The sequence below is a fragment of the Pelodiscus sinensis genome, chromosome 4 (assembly GCF_049634645.1).
Source record: "Pelodiscus sinensis isolate JC-2024 chromosome 4, ASM4963464v1, whole genome shotgun sequence".
NCBI lineage: Eukaryota > Metazoa > Chordata > Testudines > Trionychidae > Pelodiscus > Pelodiscus sinensis.
In genome coordinates, this window is record NC_134714.1 from 104,238,760 (window position 1) to 104,260,836 (window position 22,077).

The following is a 22,077-nucleotide window of genomic DNA, read 5'->3' on the forward strand; positions in this document are numbered from 1 at the left end:
AGTTTGTAGGGCTAGAGCCAATGGGTGGGAGAGGTTGAAGATTTTTTTTCACATTGACTCCTCCCTCCCATTGCTATGTCAGAATACAAAATATCTATTGAAATGTATCTTCTCAGGTCCAGTATTGTATTGCTGGTCAAGGACACCCTGACCTCTGGACTATACCATCTCCCACATTTCAGAAGACATCAATATGTCTAATTTTTGTTCCAGAGCAGAACAAATAATTCTGAAGACCTGAAGAGTTTTACAAAACTGAATTGTTGTTCCCAGACAGCCCTACTCTGAGTCTTGCTCAGGAGTTATATATTTTCATTACTTTCCTAAATATCCTGATAGTTCAGGATTTGACAAGCGGACTAGAAATTTAACACTTGTCTTCAGCATTTTCCTACATCCCCCATCTTTGCCCTGACTACTTGCCTCTGAGGCCTGCAGCTGCTGATAGCAGAAGACTGCTTTGCTTCCCCTGCATGTATTGTAAAATTCAGAACAGAGGGCCCATAGAGCTGGCAGTAGCCAATAAAAAAAGTGTGGGGGGGAACCCTGTGGCAGGCAAGACTAATATCTAGGAGCTGAGCATAAATAGATGTCATTTAAAAACTGGTGGGAGATAAATCAGGACTGTGGATTAGTGTGCTTATAGCAAATCTCACCTTGCAAATCTTTCCACGTGACTAAGAAATTGCACCATAGACATTATCTGAAAACTAAAAAAGAGTAAGGGGTTGGGGGAAGCAAAGCAAAGCAAAGGAAAGCAAAAAAAAAGTGTATTCTTTTTTTATGCTTTGATATCAGACAGCACCAATCTGCAGCTTCTTGGATCAAGTCTCAGATATTGCTATTTCACAGATTTCTGTTAATCTCTCCATGGGAAACTTACAGTAAAGTCAGCTTTCAGAACCTGTACTATCAAATAAGGAGACTCTTCACTTCCCTTTCTCTAGCTTAATTACTCATCATACATTCCCACAAGGGGTTAAGAGGAACACAGGCTTCTATTAATCCTAATTCACAGCTCTCAGCTCTTTGACATGAAAGTCAAGAACATCTCTTTAAAAAATTCAAGGACAAAGGATTCACATCAGGCAAACCTCTGTGAAAGCAAGGCTAATAAGCACACTGAAAAAGCTGTGACATTAAGTGGCTTTTATGTTTTAAACGAATATTTTAAAAAATGGTTCACTTAAAAATATGACAGCCTGTTCTGCTTTTCAAATCTCAGTCCTCCATGAAAAGTGACATTGGAATGTTCCAAGGGATTGAGTACATCTTTGTCGTTCAATTAGGGACATTATCTATCCTAAGAAATCTGGAGAGCAGTATTTTGCCTATACTTGCAGCTATCTTCTGCATTTTAAGGCATACTAGCTAGTCATGTGATAGTAATTTTGGGAGGTTTTGCTAACTTTATTGTTTGAAGATCCATTACAGACACATCAAGTATTGAATTAACACAGAGACAGAACTGCCTGATGACTGTGAAGGATATGACTGCTGGCACTAGAGTATGGGTGAGGCAGTGATGGGGAGGCTTGTGATCCTGTTAAGAATAAGTGAAGGATTTCACTCCCCCAGAGCTGTCAGTTAATCCAGCACTAAAATAATAAACCCCACCAATGCAGACTCTTCCATAGGTTCTAACTTTGTCATTTTTTGATAGGTTACTCAGTATGGTTAAGGATGTCAGAATTTGGCTAACTGAATTGAGAGCATTTTTCTATTGAGTCACCAGTAGCAGGATCAAGTCTCTAAGGCAGGGGGTTCTTAATCTTTTTACCTTCACACCTCCCCTGAAAGTGATCTTCATGTTCACACCCCCTGGGAGCCATTTTGTGCGCAGGCTCGCCCCGCCCCCTCACCTAACAGGAAGCTAAGGGGCGTGGCTAGGACTATAAGAACTCTGCCAGTGAGCTCAGTCAGGGCCCAGCCTCTGAGGGAGACAGAGGTCTGCCCAGAGCTCCTGGCTGACGAGGCTGAGATCTGGTCCGGGCCTCCCATAGCCACCTTCCCTCAGGCCAGCGAAAGCTTCCCTGCCTAGGCCGCCAAGGCCTGGCCAAGCAGGCCAGCAGGGCTACCCTCTGATCTAAGGAACCCAAGGCTCTACTGGTGCTGGCGATTCAGAGGACCGATCTCTAGAAGTTAATAAGAAATTAATGTTTATAATTTTAATTCATGATATTAATTATGAAGAAATCTAAATTTTAGAATTTTATTCAGTGAGAAGGCAATTGCGATAAATTTTATGGGAGGCACGTCACACCTCCCCTGGGGAGGCTTACCTCACTGGTTAAGAACCCCTGCTCTAAGGGCAAGACTACATAGAAAGGCAAAAGTTGATTTAAGCCATGCAACTTCAGCTATGTCAATTGTGTACTGAAGTAAAAATAGCTTAACTTGGCTTTTGGCACTGTCTACATAGCAGGAAGTCAAAGGAAGAGCACTCTTCCTCCAACTTCCCTTACACCTCATGAAATGAGGGTTAGAGGAGTCAGAGTAAGAAGTCCTCCAGCTTGCTATTAATTTGAAATAATGGATTACTCTTTGTTATTCCAAAATAACACTGCTGTGTAGACATAGCCCTGTGTTCTTATGTCCTCTTTGGAAATAAGCTTCTTATGACATGATAAAGTCTATTAGCAGTCATCTGTGAGATCAAACAGAGAATAAAGGCTTCAGGTGAAGGAGAAGTAAAATGAGCACATGAATTCAGAAACGCATCCTGTTTCTATGCAGATATTCTGTGCTTTTTCTATTGCTAATCGAAGCACAAATCAAACCTGATGACAAGCAGTTTAAGCAGAATGGGTCTGAAAATAGAACACTTTTCAAAGGTCTCTATGAGGCATCAAAGGATTTTTAAACACAGATCAAGCAACATTGCCAGTATTTCTGTTTCAAACATTTTACTTATACTGCAGATTGTAGACAGTCAAAGCTATAATTCCTGTCAGTGTTTGTCATTTTTGTTCATATGGATTCATATGGATTTAATAAAATTGTGTGCCACTTAATTTGTGGCAGTATCAGATTTAAAGATGCATCATCAGCACTCTCTCAAAGCAGCACAGGACAACAACCAATCTACCTCTTTGGTTTCAGTACAAGGATTTTATTACATCTGCCTTAACCATCTTGTGCTTTCCTACAATGTCAACTAATGAATATCCTTATGTTCAAAAGTTCCAAAAATAGCAGATCATTTAGCTTCATTAATTTGCTGACGCTTAGTTAAGCAGTATTTCTAGAAATGGCCATTTTGGGATTTTGGGCATTAAAAAGTCTCTTTGAAAAGATCATTTCCCTGGATAGTAATCCACCTTAGATTAGCCTTCTTTGGGATAAGGGATCTTTCGGAAAAGGCTTTATTTTCCAAAAGATCCCCGTCTAGACTGGTGCTTTTCTCCGGCAAAGCCCCGAGCAGGGAAAAAGCGGCAGCCATGTTTATGCAAATGAAGCGGGGGGGATTTAAATCCCCGCTTCACTTGCAATTGTGATGTGTCTAATTTGCATCCCTTTTACGGAACAGGGATGCAGTCTAGACACAGCCTGGATGTACAAAAGGCTGCAGGATCTGCTGCTATACATGTTCTTCCACCCTTCCTCAAAGGAAAGTGGTAAAGCTGAAGGGATTGCTACAGCCTCAGAACTGCAGTGGCAACTACAACACAATACTGCACCCACACACAGCATTGAGGAGAGAGGTGTCCTTCAAGTAGATGGACAAGTTGTATACGGGGTATGTGTTGGACTGAAGCATTTGAACCTAAGCATCCTTGTGTTAATTCTTTAAACTAATTTCTCATGATTTTTTTTCTTCATTTCCAGGGTAAATTAGTGCCAGGAACTCTTGCCCAGCTCCTTATATGTTCTGTAAGGGCAGATCTATGCAGCAGGGCTAAAGCCAAAATAAGCTATGCAATGTGAGCTACATCAATTGCATTGCTTAAGTTGAAATAGCTTATTTCGGCTTTGGCACTGTCCACACAGCAGGAAGTCCGAGAAAGAGCACTCTTCCTCCAACTTCCCTTACTCCTTGTAAAATAAGGGTTACAGGAGTTGGAGTAAGAAGTCCTTCAGCTCACCATTATTTTGACATTATGCTGAAATAACTGCTTTTAGTGTAGACGCAGACTATATTATTTCAAAATGCAGGACAATGTAGCACTTTAAAGACTAACAAGATGGTTTATTAGATGATGAGCTTTCGTGGGCCAGACCCACTTCCTCAGATCAAGTAATGGAAGAAAACAGTCACAACCATATATACCAAAGGATACAATTTAAAAAAATGAACACACATGAAAAGGACAAATCACATTACAGAACAGAAGGGGGATGTGGGAGGGGGAAGGAAGGTGAATGCCAGTGAGTTAATGATATTAGAGGTGGGGAAGGGGAAATGTCTGTGAGTTAATAATATTAGAGGTGATAATTGGGGAAGCTATCTTTGTAATGTGTAAGATAGTTGGGGTCTTTGTTAAGTCCGGTGCGGAGAGTGTCGAATTTTAGCATGAATGCCAGTTCAGAGGATTCCCTTTCAAGTGCAGATTTGAATGTCTTCTGAAGCAGGATGCAGGTTAGCAGGTCATTGAGACTGTGTCCTTTCTGGTTGAAATGACAAGAAACTGTTTTCTCTTTGTGATCTTGTCTGATATCTGTTTTGTGGGCATTAATCCTTTGGCGAAGTGTCTGAGATGTTTGTCCAATGTACATAGCCGAAAGTGTCCGTCTGTTTTGTGGGATTAATGCCCACAAAACAGATATCAGACAAGATCACAAAGAGAAAACAGTTTCTTGTCATTTCAACCAGAAAGGACGCAGTCTCAATGACCTGCTAACCTGCATCCTACTTCAGAAGACATTCAAATCTGCACTTGAAAGGGAATCCTCTGAACTGGCATTCATGCTAAAATTCGACACTCTCCGCACCGGACTTGACTTAAAGACCCCAACTATCTTACACATTACAAAGATAGCTTCCCCAATTATCACCTCTAATACTATTAACTCACAGACATTTCCCCTTCCCCACCTCTAATATCATTAACTCACTGGCATTCATCTTCCTTCCCCCTCCCACATCCCCCTTCTGTTCTGTAATGTGATTTGTCCTTTTCATGTGTGTTCATTTTTTAAAATTGTATCCTTTGGTATATATGGTTGTGACTGTTTTCTTCCATTACTTGATCTGAGGAAGTGGGTCTGGCCCATGAAAGCTCATCATCTAATAAACCATCTTGTTAGTCTTTAAAGTGCTACATTGTCCTGCATTTTGCTTCAGCTACCCCAGACTAACACGGCTACATCTCTATCACTATATTATTTCAGAATAATATCCGAAATAACACTGCTGTGTAGATATACCCTTCATGATATGTATATTTATCAAATTCCATGCATAAGTAACAATAAAAGCATAATAGAGAAAAATGTAAGATGCAACGAATCCAAGCTTTGCCAAATGTTTGGCCTATTCCTGTCAGGGGACACGTCAGAACTTCAGAGCCAGACTTCAAGTTCAGGTATAAACTTCCCCAAAATTTAATCTGAAAATACAGTTTTTGTGTGGTTCCAAGCATAGATAATTCACTGCAGTTTGCTAAGTAAAAAGAACACAGCTAATTTATGTAACTGTTTCGTTTGGCTGTTCATAGGGCCCTGAATGGCGATTTGTTGTTCTCACTTCTCATTTGTATACCATTTTGTGACATGTAGAAACATGCTGCCTCTCAGGGACATGAATAATGAGGCCAGGAGACAAAACTAGAGACAAAGCCAGCTAGAGATGAAGACTTTCACTTCACAGAAAAATACTACATCAGAAATTAGAGGAGCAATGAAGGATCTATATAGAAAGTTACCCCTTTTCAGATTATGGAACAAGGTAAAAATGAAACTGATCACTTTTGACTTTGACTTTTCTTACCCATCCAAGCTAAGTAATCCTAATAATTTCAATTTCACCCTATTTAATTCCCATCACCTGTCTATGTCTGTATCCCTATCCTGGTATCATTTTCAGTTGAAGCTATAAACCACATAAATGCAAAATTAAATTTATTATTCTCTCATATATTATGTCTGGTGACAAAACAGCCAAGAAGTCCATTCAAAATCATTAGAGGCATCAGTATTTACTTTTGGACTCCTGGGATGAACTGAATAGTGAACTGTTGCTTCACAGATAAAGTGCACTATTAATTTATTCATTTTTAATACCAGAAAAGACTGTGGTGATCTAGTGTGGTCTGCACTACAGATCATAGAATTTCACTCAGTGATTCTTGCATTCAACCAGTAGTTACTAGTTAAGTGTTGAATTAGAACATCGTTTTTTAGGAAGCTATGCCTTTTTTAACCCATTGAAAGCAAAGGAATAAAAAAAAATCAGGGAACTCATATTGATATTTAGTCTTCAGTGGGTCACTGACTCAAGGTACCTCGGGCAAGTCTCCTTTTATGGTTAGTGAGTTGAACCAGAGGCCAAAGCAGGTGTGACAGCGAATCAGGGTTCCTCCGATCCTGCAGCCCCGTAGCAGCAAGAACAAACTCTACCAGCCAGTAGAATAGAGAGGATTTATTGCTTTTCCAGGATACAGCTCAGCACAGACACGATGTGATTACAGGAGTCAGGGCCACGATGCCTCAGACCCCATTGTCCCCCCTAGACTCTCAGCCCTCCACTTGGGCTGTTTCCTTTCTGAATCCACCCAAAGACTGACTCTTCCCACGAAACCTGGTGTTCATCTCCGCCTCCCTCCCTTTGTCTCACCCCCGGGGGAAGAGCTTTGTTATCTGGTCATGCTGGGCCTAGGTGTCTGGCCTAATACACACATATGTGGGTGAGTCGGTGGGAATCACACATCACAGCGCAGAGGAATGCCGAGTTACAGAGCAGACAGCACCCCACTATGTCACATCTCTCCCCTCTCCGAGAGCGAACTGAGCAGGGTCACTCTGATTGTGACCTGGGGAAGTTTGGGCCCCCAGCTCAGTAAAACCGCAGCGGTGACATTGGCGCTCCCCTTGGCTTGGGCCTGCCACAGTGGTGCCCTGCAGGAGCCGGCTCCCCCGTGTTCGGCTGCTGCACAGCTTTAAGGGGGCCAACACGGGCCCATTCTCTAAGGCCATACCAGCCCTTCCACTTCCCTTGAGCTCTGGCCAGAGTCTCTCTGGCCAAGCCCATGAGCTCAGCGAGCCCTTCCTGGAAAGCCAGGACGTCTTCCACCCCTGATGCTCCATCCAGGGAGATCTCCCCCCTCCCACAACTCTCTCAGCAAGTCCAGGGGGTCCTTCCCCCTTTTGCATCCTGACTCAGTTGCAGAAGCAGATCCTTAGGGTGCCTCCCTATGTGCAGAGAGCAGGTGGGGCAGGTACTTGTTCCAGTCCTGTGGATGCCAGTGCATGAAAGCCTCCAGCATCTGCTTCATGGTCCCCTGGAACCTCCTCACCAACCTGCTGGACTGGGAGCCATACGCTGCGGTCCATGTGAGCCAGGTCCCATGCTTCTCCCACAAGCACCAGAGCAGGGCAGACATGAAGTTGGATCCCTGGTCCATGAGGACCTCCTTGGGGAACCCCACCCTGCTGAAATTGGCCAGCAGTGCATCTGCCACCGTGTCTTCCTTGCTAGAGGGCAAAGCTACGGTCTTGGGGCAGTTGGTAGCCAAATCCACTGCTACCAGGATATATTTGTTCCCCATCCTGATCACCTGGCCAATAGGCCCCACTATCTCTATTGCTGCCTTCCGGAACAGCTCCTCTATACAGGGTAGGGGCCTCAAAGCAGCTTTCCTCCCATCTTGGGCCTTCCCCACCCTCTGGCAGAAGTCGCAGGACCAGCAATACCGCCGCATAGCCGCATATATCCCCAGCCAGTAGAAGTTTTGGAGCAGCCTCAACCAGGTGCACCAGATACCCCGGTGCCCTGCAAATGGGACATGAGCCAGATAACAGCAGCTTGTGGTGATACTTTTGGGGAACTACCATCTGCCGTTGGACCCCCCCATACCCTCACCTTCCTGGGGGGGAGCCATTCCCAGTACAGGAATCCCCTCTCCCACAGGAATCTCTCCTGGTAAGCCTTTCCACAGGGGCTGAGCTGCGTCAAGGCCATGTCGGTCCCTCAGCATCTGTAAGGAGGGGTCTGCCTCTACCTCTGCCTGGAATTCAGCAGCTGGGCAGGAACTGGGACCCGTTCCTTCACCTTGCCTGAGTCTGGGGCTCTAGCTCTTCTGGGCCCTGTTGTCTGCTGGGATGGGGCCCTGAGCGCCATGCAGGGATTCCTCCCCTGGGTTAGGGTCGCCAGCCCCTCACTGGCTCTGGCTACAGGTGGTGACCAGGGCCCTGTGAGGTCCGTCTGGCCACTCCTTTAGGTCACCCCCTCATCAGCACCTCCGTGGGCACCCTCACTTCCTTGGGGCCCTCCTTGACCCCCCATTTCAGATGCACCCGGGCTATGGGCACCTTAAACGGGGTACCGTCTATGCCCCTTAGGGTCAGCTGAGTATTAGGCATCATGTGGTCTGGGGCTACTACATCTGGCCATGCTAGCATCACCTCTGCACCCGTGTCCCAGTGACCATCCACCTGTAGGGCCACAAGGCACTTGCTCCGCAGGCCCCTCCTTGCCCCCACCCAGTACATGGAGAATTCCACTTCCAGAGGGTCAGATCTCCCAGAGGAGGTGAACTGAGCACCTTTCCCCTCCACTATGAGCTGAAGTTTGCCTGCCAGCCCCTGCCTCTAGGGCAGCCTGCCCTTCCCTCAGCTCCAGCCAGTTAATCCTGGAAAGTCTCAGGTCGTGGGACCTGTCCCGGTGCCTGGTGCACTGAGCTCTCTTGTGGCCTCTTTTCCCACAGCGATGGCAAGTTAGGACTTGTGGGCCTTTTTTGGGCTGGCTCTGCCCGGTCCCTGGCTGCTTCTCTGGGGCACAGATGGCTGGTCCTTGGCTCTTGGGCTTGCCTCGTAGGTGATTCTCTCCAGTGCTCAGCTGAGGACCAGCCTCTGTGTGATTCCCTTTCTCTCCAGGACTCCTGTTCACACCCGGACCGGCTCCCTGTGAACTCATCCGCCAGCCTCATGGCTTCCTGGGGGTCCTCTGACCTTCGGTCCTTGAGCCACAGCCTCAGGCTGGGTGGGCACGCTTTATAGAACTGTTCCAGCATAATCAGCTTAAGCAGGTCCTCTGCGGACTGGGTTCCAACCCCGAACACCCACTTGCCGCAGTATTGCACTAGGCAGGAGGCCATCTCTACATAGGTCTCCCATGGCCCGTTCTGCACCCCCCGGAACGTCTTCCTATATGTTTCCAGGGTTAGCCAAACTTGTGCAGCAGGGCCTCTTTGACCCATTTGTAATCACCCGGCTGCAGATCCTCCAGCTGGTTGAGCATCCCTGCAGCCTCCTGATCCAGAAAGAAAGTGAGCTGTTGCAGCTGGTCTGTTGGGGGGATCTGGTGCAGTTCACAGGCCCACTCAAAGGAGCTAAGGAACCCGTCCATGTCTCCCATGTTTTTACATTGGGCCAACACAAGCTTCTCCAAGTGTCTGGCTGCTCTGGGCCCCTTGGGGCCCTCTTGCGCAAGAATAGGCTGGGCTGGGCTGCGGGGTAGGGGTGCATGTGTGGAGCTCACAGCTCAGTTTGGCTGCAGGAGGAGGGAGGTGCCAGGAACCGGGGCTAGACTAAAGAGGAGGGAGGGGCAGGGAATGGGTGCTTGGCTCAGCAATTTTGCAGGCCCTTGGGGGAGGTGCAGGGAAATGGAGCTCAGCTGTGCTGTGGGGGAGGCATGCAGGGAACCAGAGCAGGGCTCAGCTGGGCTGTGGTGGATGGGGGAAGGCATACGGAATAGACGGGAAGCTCAGCTGGGCTGCGAGGGGCTGCAGGGAACTGGTGCTGCACTCCCTTGGATTGTGGGGGATGGTTTTGGGGGAGGTGCAGGGAATCAGCAGGGGTGGGCAGCTCAGTTGGGGTTGCAGGGGATAGAGGTGCAAAGAAGCCTAGTGGGAAAGGGGGTGGAACCAGGAGCCCTGAAATGACCTCCCCTGGACCAAAAATCCCTCATCTGGGACCAGTCAGGTCCAGAGGGTGCCAGATCAGGGAGGTCTAACTCCTACTCAAGTCCGCTCCTTGCACCCTCCCTCATAGCCAGACACCCTACCCCCAATCTGCTTCTGCTCCCTTCCCCTGGCCAGACACTCTACATCCAGCCTGCTTCTGCACCGTACCTACCACCCAGACTTTGCCCCCTTCCATCCCTCACCTCCCTCCCAGATCCTGCACCCCATCTCTATCCTGCTCCTTGGCAGCTCTGCCATCCACCCTAGCACCACCCTGTCCCTGGCCCCAGCACCCTGCCATCCACGCTAGCACCCAGCAGCACCCTGTTCCTTGTCCCAGCACCCTGCCAGTCACCCTAGTGCCCAGCAGGACCATGTCGCTGACCCCAGCACCCTGCCACCTGCCTGCCCCAGCACCTTGCCCCAGCACCCTGCCACCTGAGCAAGCATCCTTCCATCCAGCAGCACCTTCTCCCCAGCCCCAGCACCCACTTCCACTCTGTCTCCTGCCCCCACCAGCACATTTGGGACCGCATTAGTGAGGCTTGGGGTTTTTTGGAGGGTTGTTGGGGTTTTTTTGCATCTCACTTGTGTGGCCCCAACTGACTTTTCTGTGGGTCACTGACCCTTGACTCAAAACAGGTTCCTCACCCCTCTCATAAATAAAGACAATGCTAAAACCTTTTGAGTTTGACATAATATTTTATTTAAAAATGAAGCCTGGCCAACAAGCCCCCAATTGGGGCCAAACCCCCATCTCACTGCAGCATCATAACACTCCTGTACCACCTGACCCCAAATCTGAGCCTATCATACACTGGAACCCCATGTCATGAGCCTCTTACATCCCCACATCCTCAGTCTTCTGCCACAACACTCCTGCACCATCCACACATCACAAATCTGTGTCCTGAGCCCATCATACTCACAACCTTCTTGCCCTGAGTCCCTCATGTATCCAGCCCAAACTCCTGCACCATCACATCCACAAGCCCATGGCTTGCACAATACCCTAACCTTCCACCTGAGCCCAACACTCCCGAGCCTGGAGCTCCCTCCCCGAGCCAACATCCCCTTCTCCTGCATCCAAATTCCCTCCTAGAGCTTGTACTTCTTACCCCTTCCCACACCCAAATCCCTCATTCCCACCCCACACTTCCTGTCTCAACCTAGTGAGAGTGTATAAGGGCTGGGGATAGCAAGTGTAGCAAGTGATGGAGAGGAGGGGAACAGAGAGGATGAAGCCTAAAGGAAGGGGTGGGGAGTCTTGGGGAAGAAATGCGATTTTCATGCTTTTTTTTTTGCTTGACAAACTGAGGGGTTCCTTGAAATTCTGAAAAGCTGAAAAGGGTTCCTTGGCCAAATAAAATTGGGAAACACTGCTCTACAGGTTCCGGTACAAAAACTTCCCCCCAAAATCCTAATACCCAGATTTTGGGGAATGTGCTGCCACCATCAAGTGCTTTTGAACCCACAAATGGGGTGGACACTTGAAACCAATCCCAGGGGTACCTCAACCTCTTTTTCCTCAAAAGAGCTTGAAAAAGAAAAGAGAAAAACAAGCTGCAGTCTCTGGTAGCTGACCCCTCATGTCAGAGACATGCAGATACTGTGGAGGCAGGAAAAGGGAACAAGGGAATTTGTGTGTGTCCGAGGCAGAACATCAGGAATGGCTGCCCGTCGCAGGGAGCCATAGCCTGTAATACCTCTGAGGCTGGTATAGGGGGCTCTGTCTGTGAGGTGGAGTGTTTTCCATATAAGGGCATGTAAATTAATAATCTTCCCCTGCTCGCTCCACCCATTGCAGTAACAGATCAGCCAGTGGGCTGACTGGTGCTCAGGCCTGCTACTCCACCCACTGCAGCAAAAACCAACCTATGGGGTGATAAGTTCACAGGCAATAAAACAGGCAGGCAGCCCCTCTCTCACTGGGGATTCGCATTGAGTGAACGCCTGGCCTGATCACCCAGACGCCTTGCACCCCCCGCTCTTGAGTCTTACTGAGCGTACTCCGAGTTGGTCGACCCGAGTGGAGACAGTTTATGAGCGTGTGACCGGTACTTGTGTTCCTGCTGTCTCCAGAACTGGTATACCCCCCCCCCCCGCCATCATCCCTATCCTAATTGATTTTTTAGTTGTCCTTATTGCTTGCCAAGTGACAGTGGCTAAAAAGTTACTAAGTTAGTTTATAAATAGTTGTGGTTTAGGTTTTTTACTGTTTCCTTGTATAAAGTTGTGTAAATAGTCAGCCCTATGGATAATACCAGTGTTAATTCAACTGTTCCTAACCCCTGGGCAGTTATTGGGAATTATTGTGATTTAGAAAAGCCTCAGGGAATTGTTTTGTGTTGTCTGGCAATCTGTTTAATTTTTGTTCTGATGATTGTCTGGCGCCATCAAAATAAAATCAGTTTGTACTTTTTGAAACCCCCAGTTGTGGTCTCATCCTTTCCGGCATCCCTTCGAACCTCGTGTATTACGGGGACTGACAGTGTACAGCCATCTTGGTCTTGTTAACAAGAGAGCAAGAGTCAGGCTAAGTCTGTGGCCTGACAATGCGAGATCTGTAATTAGACTCTGCCTTTGCCTCTCGCCTCCATACAGAGATAAGGATAGAATGCTGACTCTGGCAAGGACATTGAGATAAGGAGCATCTGGGTGGAACTACATAACGGTTAACCACTGGGCTACGTCTATACTGGCACCCTTTTCCGGAAATGCTTAAAACGGAACAGTTTTCCGTTATAAGTATTTCCGGAAAAAGCGCATCTACATTGGCAGGAAGCTTTTCCGGAAAAGCACTTTTTCCGGAAAAGCATCCGTGGCCAATGTAGACGTGCTTTTCCGGAAAAAAGCCCCGATCGTCATTTTCGCGATCGGGGCTTTTTTGCGGAAAACACTACTGTGCTGTCTACACTGGCCCTTTTCCGGAATAGTTTTCCGGAAAAGGACTTTTGCCCGAACGGGAGCAGCAAAGTTTATCCGGAAAAACACTGACAATTTTACAGTAGATCATCATTGCTTTTCTGGAAAAGCAAGTGGCCAGTGTAGACAGCTGGCAAATTATTCCGGAAAAGCGGCTGCTTTTCCGGAATAAGTGGCCCAGTGTAGACACAGTCCTGGTGTTTGTAATGGGAAGGAGACTAATTGTTATTGTTATTATATCTAATAGACAGTATATAAAGTGCTTCATAAGTGCTTGTATTCGAAGATCTGCCGGGGGGGGGGGGCTCCCCCCGGTCCGAACCAGTTTTTCCCTTGCTGCAGCTCGTAATAAAATTGCCTCTGGCTACTTGTTGCTTACAAACTCAGAGTGAGGACAATGTATTCTTCCACAATTTGGTGCCATGACTCGTATGGCAACGCCCGATGGAGGACAGCGACAGCGGCTGCAGACCGTCCCCCTTCACCTTCAGGGCGCCAAATGAGAGGTAAGAGACCTTTTGAGGACTACCTGTAGGGTCGTCTGCTTCTTGTGGGCTCACGCCATCCGAACTTCTTGAATCTGCAACAAGGTCAGATGCAAAGCAGTTCCAGGGAGGTTGTTTTGTTACCCCCGAGTAGACCTAAGTTTTTGCAGTACTGGGAACTGCTGTGGTTTTGGTGGTGCCGCCCTGGGTATGGAAAGAAAATTGTATTGCGTCCAGACATAAGGCACCTAGGTTTATGCAGTGCTGGGAACTGCTGTGGTTCTGGGGGGAAACGTGTTGTTTGCTACCCCTGGGGGAAACAGTGTTGTTTGAAAATTTCTGTGTGAAAAGCATGCTGAGTGTGAATGTAATGAGTGGAGAGTGAATGCCTCTGTCCAGGTCTCTGAGAAGTAAGATGATTCCAGCCACACGAGGGCTCTCCCACAAGGGAGTTCTGAACGCAAGCAGGGTCAGCCAAACCTCGAGACCCAGCGGATATGTGAGGGAGTGACGACTCTCCTTATTTCATGAGCTGATGATAAGGTCTGACACTCTAGACCCAGCAGACCACAGTAACTGATCAACCAACACCTTGTGCTAAGGAAAAGCATTATAGCTTCACACATTAAGCCTGATCTGTGGTACAAGAGGGAAACTGAGGCATGCCACTGTTGGGGAGGACTAGCAACTCTGAGGTAATTCAAGGGAGTGGAAGGTCATGAGTACTGATGAAGCACCCTTGTTCTCAGAAAGTTGCAGTGCACTCGCCCACGGAAGTGGTAAGGACAAGAGGGAAACTGAGGCATGCCACTGTTGGAGAGGGCTAGCAGCTCAGAGGTAATTCAAGGGAGTGGAAGGTCACAAGTACCGATGAAGCGCCCTTGTTCTCGGAAAGTTGCAGCTCACTTGCCCATGGAAGTGGTAAGGAACTAGCTGTAACAGGTTCCCCTAGCAGATCTTAGATTTTAAGTTATAATGGGCCACCCCGATGGGGGTAGAAATGTTTTCTTGTCTTTCAGATCATCAGAAAGCACTGGTGCCAGCTGAAGAAAAACAACACACAACAACAACAACAAAAAACCATGGTTCTGTGTCATGACATAATACGTTTGTGTTCTGTCCAAGTTTGTCTTGTGCGTCTTAATTGTAATACGTATTGCAAATATTGTTGTGTGTAGGATATTGTTTTAATGAAAGGATAATTTGAGTAAAGCAGAAGCATTAATTTAAACCAACAAAATTAATAATTGGGCCCAATCAATCGGCAACTCTAAACTTAGTGAATTGGCAACTTTAAAATGTAGTGAAAAGATAATAGTTTGGTAATTGTTTAGGCTAGGAGAATGTTAACAATGTCTCCACAGATGAACAAAAAAAGGAACTGGAAAGAAGCAAGGAGTGCATCACGTGAACAGAAGGACTGGGAGTGGGGTACCAGCCCTCTCCCCCACCGGATCGGTTTTGCTTTAATGGCTACACAAATGAAATATTTAGCTTCTGCAAATTTGCACACCAACCATATAAGTGGTTTGGCCAGAGATAATAAGAAATCTATAAGAAACAACATGAGCAAGTAGGACATCAGAATATTTAAGTAAAGATGCCCACAACAATGAGGAAACTAGTAACCTCACCATTGCAATAACAGCTACTTGCCCTGCTACTCATTGGTGCCTGATGCCTTAAAAGGCCTCAAGAATTATGGAATTGCATGGGTTCCTATTAACAATTAAACATCTGTGAACCATGCTTGGTCCTATAAGAGAAACAGTGACTCTAGTCAACGTAACCTCTTTCAAGTCACATACATAGACCAAATACACGCTAATAGCAATGGGGAAATACACGGCCTTGGGCCGCCCCTCATTCACACATAATTATTTTGTTTATTGTAACAACATGAACACTATGAGGACAACTGTCACTGGTCCTTACCTTGGTGATGTTCCACACTGGTATAGATCAGCTGTGTGCTAGACTGGCTAATCAAATTGGCAAGTGCCTGATTAGGCAACAACGGGGCTTAGCAGATACCATCGCAGATTGGTTTGGGCCTGGAAACTCTGTCAGCAACACTTATGTTATAGCCCAGAAATTGTATGAGAATCCAGGCTGGTAGATGCAGTAATATCCAGTGCCCATAAAGGCCTAGACACCAGCCAAGCTAATCAAGTGATCCTAAATAGTTTGAAGGATCTCTCCAGCTCTGTGTCCACTTCACTAGACCTTATCAGATATTTGGACCAGACACTAATTGGATTGTTAATTAATGGAACTAAATTAAAGAAATTAGAAGGCCAGTATTGAAGAATAGGATAGCTTTGACCACCTAGCCCTTATGGTGGTGAGTCTCCATGTCCCCCGTGCCTACCCATGGGAGTGGGGAAATAGAGAATCCATGAGGACCCAAAGGCCCACCTAGACAGGGCATAGTATAACCATTTGTTTTTGGCCCCTCTGGGAATTCCTCACTTAGATCAGATCAGAATGGTAACTTCCCTGCCTGTACCAAAGCAGGAGCATATAGATAGAGTCGAGAGCATTGCTTATTCTGAAGGTGTGGGAGCCTCCCTATATCCAGGGATTGTTGCACCCACTTTGATAAGGAAATTTTATGTACCTGCCCATTTAACATCATGACAAATCTGCCTAGGTTTGATGTGGTTGTCTCAGAAAACAAAAACATCGAGCTGGTCCAAATAAATGGTACCTACTGGTGTTTGATTACCCAGACAGATCACTCCATCCTGCCCCTCTACATATCCGTCTGTGTGCATAACAGCCCCTCGCTGGATGATCCTGACCGTGGATGGAATGCGGCACTATTGCACTTCGGCAGTAATGGGTAACCTAACATGAGATCCTGAGTGGCACGGCGGAAGTAAGTACCTAGAGGAGGGTTTACTGGCCCTGAAGGCAAAGATCAAGGAGTTGGTGGCCAATGCCCAAAGATATATCGGGGCTGGCCGTCTGAGGTACACACAGATAGGGAAACACCGTGGACCATGCCAAACACCTCTGCAGCACTCAACCAGGTCAAACCTATAATCATGGGCAGCGCCAGCAAGGCAACGAAATATCTTGGGGATGGAGTTAAATAGTGTTTGCCAAATTATGTGGGAAGTTTTGATTTTAACATTCATAATAGTGCTGGTGCTGTACTCGTACTTCCAGAGAAAATTAAAACCCCTTAAATTGTTGTATTTAACCTAGTGGGTTAAGGAGAACCCCAAAGTCAAGAGAAAGGAACTATAGGAGTAAATTGAGGCAGCCCATGGTATCTTGCTGAGAACTGACAAACTCAAATCATTAGGTCAGCCTGAGAAGCATACTGTGACCCTGGTTCCCCTGGCAATCACATTCCAAAAGGGCCTCACTTTGATAAGGCCGGTACCAAACAACCAAACAACCACGCGGGATTGTTTTTACGGTTTGCTTTATTCCTAGGAAACAACCTTGGTTCCAAAGGAGCTAGCTGGCTTTTAGAAGACTGCTCTAGAAAGACCAAGTTTTGCTAGCCACCAACACCGCTGTGATGTGCCAAGAACTGATTGTTGGCCGATGCTTCTCACTGCAAAAAGATCCCTCCATCTCGAAATGATCCTACCCGACTGCTGATAAGCCTCTCTCTTCTGGTCCTGCTTTCCTACCTGCTGGACACCAGAAGAACCAAAATATTACAGGGTGATGTGCTGGTAACCTCTTCCCTGCATGATGCTGAACCACGACTGTTTCAAGAAAAAAAAGAGGAAAAGTCCGCTCCTCTGACACTGCCAAAGCCCAAAGATTTCTGACTACAAAAGGACATTAAGAACTGACCTTGGTGAAAGAAGCGAAGTATTGTATATTGCCAAGGAGAAATTTGTGGGAGTGGTTTGGGTTTCTCCCTTTGATCTGGACTCTGTGCTTATGGATAGGTACCAACAGCATGTACCTGCCCTCTCTAATTCATGGGTATGTCTACACTACCACCCTAGTTCAAACTAGGGTGGTTAATTTAGGCAACCGGAGTTGCAAATGAAGCCCGGGATTTGAATTTCCTGGGCTTCATTTGCATATTGCCAGGCGCCACCATTTTTAAATGTCCGCTAGTTCAGACTCCGTGCCCGCGGCTACACACGGCACGAACTAGGTAGTTCGGATTAGGCTTCCTATTCCGAACTACCTAGTTCGTGCCACGTGTAGCCGTGGGCACGGAGTCCTAACTAGCAGACTTTTAAAAATGGCGGCGCCCAGCAATATGCAAATGAAGCCCGGGCTTCATTTGCAACTCCGGTTGCCTACATTAACCACCCTAGTTCGAACTAGGGTGGTAGTGTAGACATACCCTTAGTTACTAATTATGATATGTTGTGTTATGTTACTAAAAGTATAGAACAGCCCCATCATAAAATTATATTGGGGATATTAATGATTATATTGCTTTTGCTTATTAAAAGTTTCATATTTGATTGTTGTAAAAGTTGTAGTAATAGAAATAGCTTTTATGTTTGTACTAATTATGTAATGTTTAATGAAAATAAAGGTTTAGAAAGGAAGTTGTGCTGTAAGCACAAAAGGGGGGAGTGTGGAGGCAAGAAAAGGGAATAAGGGAATTTGTGTGCAGCCATCTTGGTCTTGTTAACAAGAGAGCAAGAGTCAGGCTAAGTCTGTGGCCTGACAATTCGAGCTCTGTAATTAGACGCTGCCTTTGCCTCTTGCCTCCATATGGAGATAAGGATAGAATGCTGACTCTGGCAGGGACCTTGAGATAAGGAGCATCTGGGTGGAACTAAATAACTGTTAGCCATTGGTGTTTGTAATGGGAAGGAGACTAATTGTTATTGTTGTTATATCTAATAGACAGTATATAAATTTCTTCATAATTGCTGGTATTCGAAGATCTGCCTCGGAAGGGGGGGGCTCCCTCCCTGTCCGAACCAGTTTTTCCCTTGCTGCAGCTCGTAATAAAACTGCCTCTGGCTACTTGTTGCTTACAAATGCAGAGTGAGGACAATGTTTGCTTCTACAATACACACAGACAGACCCTCCAGGACACAAAAATCAACCAATACCAGTACTAAAAAAACCCAAAACCAATCTTTTATTATCAAAACAAAACTGCAGTGGTAAGCATAGTAAATTGGCTAGATGGAAAGAGCCGCCATTGATATTGATACTCAGGGAAAGTCCCTGGGCTGAAGGCTTAGTTACAAAGGAGGGGGGGGGGGAGAACAGTTAGCAAGCTCAGACATTATTTCCAAATCCCCAAACAAGGAAAACAATAAACTATCTAAACTTTTCCCTACTTACACATTTTAATAAGTCCACTCTTGGAGAGAGAAGTGTCTCCCATCTCTCTCAATTAGCTGGAGGAAACTGCTCTAACTCTCAAAGGTTAGAGAAAAACCCCTCTCTTCCAGTTTGAAATTCCTACCTGCATTGTTATTGGCTGACCACTCAATACCTTGGCTAGGAAGGCATTAATTAACCCCTTAGTTACTGGGTGCTGGTCAGCACTCCTGATTCTGACAACTATCTTATTAACTTAATGATTACACAGTGAGATAATTCACCCTCAACCCATAAAGGCAAAGTTATTAAAACTTGGTCTGCTTATAAAACAAAATTATAGGGAAATAACTTAAGGCAAATAAGGAAATCAGCAAGACTATCTGTAAAAGAAAGGAATATTTTAAGATATAAGGTGCCACCCCCACAGGGGTAAACATGTTTTCTTTTGTCTTTCAGAACATCAGAAAGAGCTGGTACCAGATGAAAAACAATGAAAATAATATGGATTTATTGTCGCGACAAAAATTGTTTCATGTTTTGTGTCTTACGTGTTGTATCTCCTGTGTTGCGTTATATGTTTGTTGTTTTGTGTCATTTGTCTCAATGGTATCATTATTGTGTATTGTCTTGGGAAAAAAGGGGATACTGTAGTAAGCAGAAAATCAATGACTCTCTAATTAGATTTCTTCCTCTCCTCCTCCTGACACCACCTAAAGAGCAAGGATCCAGCAGTGGTAGGGTTGTTGTGGCAAACTTGCTGGGCTTGGCAAGCTGCAAAAGTTAATTCTGAAACTATGTGGCTACATCTACGCTGCAGGTTTCTTGCGCAAGAACTGTTCTGCACAAGAGTTCTTGTGCAAAAGGTCTTCCACAAGAGCGCGTCTACACTGACATTTGCTTTTGTGCAAGAGATGTGCTTGAGTCCATGGCAGTGTGGATGCTCTCTTGCGCAAGAAAGCTCTGATGGTCATTTTAGCCATAGGGCTTTCTTGTGCAAGAAATTCATGTTGCCTGTCTACACTGCCTTCTTGTGGAAGAGCTCTTGAGCAAGAGGGCTTATTCCTCGTGGGGAAAGGAATAACTCTTCCGGAAGAAGCCTTATTTTCCAACACTGTACTGTAAATTTACTTGCGCAAGAACACGTGTGCAGTGTAGATGCTCTGCAAGTTTTTGCACAACAAAAGTCTGCAGTGTAGATGTAGCATGTAAGTAAAGCAGAAATTGGAGTGGGTAGGTACTAAAAGAAACCACGTAGCCAGTAAAAAGGTGCAAGCACAGAACACTTAAATTCCTGTGAATGGTAACAGCTTAGTATGGTAATAGTTTAAGCTACCAAAGTAATATTTTAAAGACGAGGCAGCTAAGCAAAGTGTTATGGAACATAAATACCAGATAAACCACAGGGAGGGGTCCCCTTTCTGAAGCGCATGCAGAGGCAATATCAAAATGGGAAACAGCACATGCCCACCCTGCTGTAATCCCAGGATGGGCTGGTAAATGTACCTGAATTTCGAGGCTAATGTCTGAAGGCAGGGGGTCATCATTGTCACGGGTGGGAGCATACCGACGGGGTCTTAATCCCTTGTAACAACTTATTTTTTGTGCCAGGGTATATTTAAAACCCCGAGAATAGCTTTGTATTCTCTCTGCAGATGCTGTTAATCCTTTGCCCATAGATGGTGGAAGCATTTGAAGGTCAACATATTGCTATTTAAACAAGAACAAATGTAAAAACAATTGCTTCTCTGCAAACTTGACCTGTCCTCCCTGGCTTAAATGATGTATGGGGCAAGAACCACTCTCCTGCATTATCAACCATCTACTGACCGTGTATCTTGGACCACCAACAGTATCTCTAATGTCAACTCTGGAGTTATAGGATGTATTTGGGTCCACCCTGACCAAAGCTTCCCAGCATCAATTTGGGAGTGCAAAATGAGGGCATCCACATCCCTAGCAGAGTCGGTAACCTACCTTTTAATTCAACATCTCAGTCCGAAATATCATGAAATGGACATTATAGTCAGAAGATACTGAACATGTTGCTGCAGTAGTACATAATTGGACTGGGACTGCATATGGGACTTATAATCATTTGGTGATAAATGGACTGCAGCTTAAATTTATTATTATAATCACAGGTATTAATGGGTTCCTCGATTGTAGCAAAAAGCCAGATATGGTAATGCATTTGGGAACAATCATGAGGTGGGAGGAGGGGAATCTATAGACACTGACTACACAAAGAAATTGAGTGTACATGGGAACATAGATGATGTTGGCATGGAGGGGGGGGGGCACAGTGCAGTATTATCTCTCCACTGGACCCACTAACCAGGGGAAGTACTCAGTCTCCTGGGTCATGCTATGCCTGAGGATTTTGTAGTATTTTCACCGGGGGAATAGCCACTCCACAAGGTAGTGGGAATGCTCTAGATGCTCCTGCAAACTGTAAAAGGCCTGCCTCTTGAGGCAGGGATGGCTACTGCCTAGGTTAGTATGCAAACTTTTGCAAGTAAGCAATATGAAAGACAGGCTGGATGGGCGCAGAGCGGGCACAATGTAATCCTGTCTCAGTCACTATCCACAGTGTACACAATGTAAGCTGTTGTTTAATAATTAATATTATTTCCCCAAACGTCCGTGGGATATTGGGCTACATTCATGCCTGTTTATCAGTATGTCCCTGTCCCCATTACTGTAATAGGTTCTGTTTGGGTACCTTGACGGGCCGTCAGCAGGCCGAACGGCCCGAACTTCCACGAGGAGAGCGGAGTCGCAGGCCGAACACCCCTGCGCCACGGGACCGCGGGTGAATGGCAGCGGGGCCAGATCCTACCTCCGCGCCTGCGCCTGCGCCGGCGGGAAACTACTGGCCCCTCCCCTGGGAAGGCTCCGGGAGGGGCTATTGCGGGGAGTGACAGCCGTGAGGCGGATGGGGAAACCGCACGCCACCGGAAGGGGAGGGTCCCCGGACTGCGTCTGGCCCGGCTGGCCATTTTAAAAAGGTCCACCGCCGGGGGGGGGGGGGGTGAGTCTTTCCTCTCGGGGTGGGAGAGGCGAACCGGGGCCCAGGAAGGATCGGGTACACGTCTGAGATTGGCAGGCGGCCTATCCCCGTCCCCAGGGATCGCGGGACGGCCCCCGCAGCCAGCGGCCGGCTAGTCCCGGGTCGGAGGACGACCAGGACAGTCCCCGACACCCACGAAGGGAGTGACTCGGCCAGTACCAGCCCCACGGGGCTTGGACGGAACGACCCGGAACCCTGGGTGGTCGGGGGAGACGGCGGGGGGGGGAGGGTGCGAGGGATTAGGGGAAGGGAGGAAGCAGCC

At 46.7% G+C, this 22,077-nt stretch overlaps 1 long non-coding RNA gene across 1 annotated transcript in view; it reads right to left on the reverse strand.

Annotated features, from left to right (window-relative positions):
* The window catches only part of LOC102452477 (uncharacterized), a 30,644-nt gene extending 9,030 nt beyond the window's left edge, over positions 1-21,614 (reverse strand). The window contains exon 1 of the long non-coding RNA XR_332009.3: positions 21,468-21,614. This is a non-coding gene — a long non-coding RNA (uncharacterized LOC102452477). The remainder of the gene's footprint in view (positions 1-21,467) is intronic.
* Positions 21,615-22,077: the final 463 nt, after the last annotated feature.